The following is a 595-nucleotide window of genomic DNA, read 5'->3' as shown; positions in this document are numbered from 1 at the left end:
ACTTCCATTGGAAGATCCTCATCAGTTTTTAGCTGAATTCTTGCAAATCTGTGACACTGTTAAGACCAATGGGGTTAATCCTGAGGTCTACAGACTTATGCTTTTTCCCTTTGCTGTAAGAGACAGAGCTAGGACATGGTTGGACTCACAACCTAAAGAAAGCCTGAACTCTTGGGAAAAGCTGGTCAATGCCTTCTTGGTAAAATTCTTTTCACCTCAAAAATTGAGTAAGCTTAGAGTGAAAGTCCAGACCTTCAGACAGAAGGAAGGAGAATCCCTCTATGAAGCTTGGGAAAGATACAAGCAGTTGATCAGAAGGTGTCCTTCTGGCATGCTTTCAGAATGGAGCATCATATGCATATTCTATGATGGTCTGTCTGAACTGTCCAAGATGTCATTGGACAACTCTGCTGGTGGATCTCTTCATCTGAAGAAGACGCCTGAAGAAGCCCAGGAACTCATTAAAATGGTTGGAAACAACAAATTCATGTACACTTCTGAAAGAAATCATGTGAGAAATGGGACAACTCAAAAGAAAGGAGTTCTGGAGATTGATACTCTGAATGCCATACTGGCTCAGAATAAAATATTGACT

General features: G+C 41.0%; 1 non-coding gene across 1 annotated transcript; it reads right to left on the bottom strand.

Annotated features, from left to right (window-relative positions):
* Positions 1-229: 229 nt before the first annotated feature.
* LOC148580458 (small nucleolar RNA R71) lies at positions 230-333 on the bottom strand. The gene has a single exon (XR_015899110.1). It is a non-coding gene; the product is annotated as a small nucleolar RNA R71 (small nucleolar RNA).
* Between the last annotated feature and the right edge of the window lie 262 nt (positions 334-595).

This window comes from Arachis ipaensis, chromosome B10 (assembly GCF_059453495.1).
Source record: "Arachis ipaensis isolate K30076 ecotype BB chromosome B10, ASM5945349v1, whole genome shotgun sequence".
NCBI lineage: Eukaryota > Viridiplantae > Streptophyta > Magnoliopsida > Fabales > Fabaceae > Arachis > Arachis ipaensis.
This window is presented reverse-complemented; position numbering and strand designations above follow the sequence as displayed.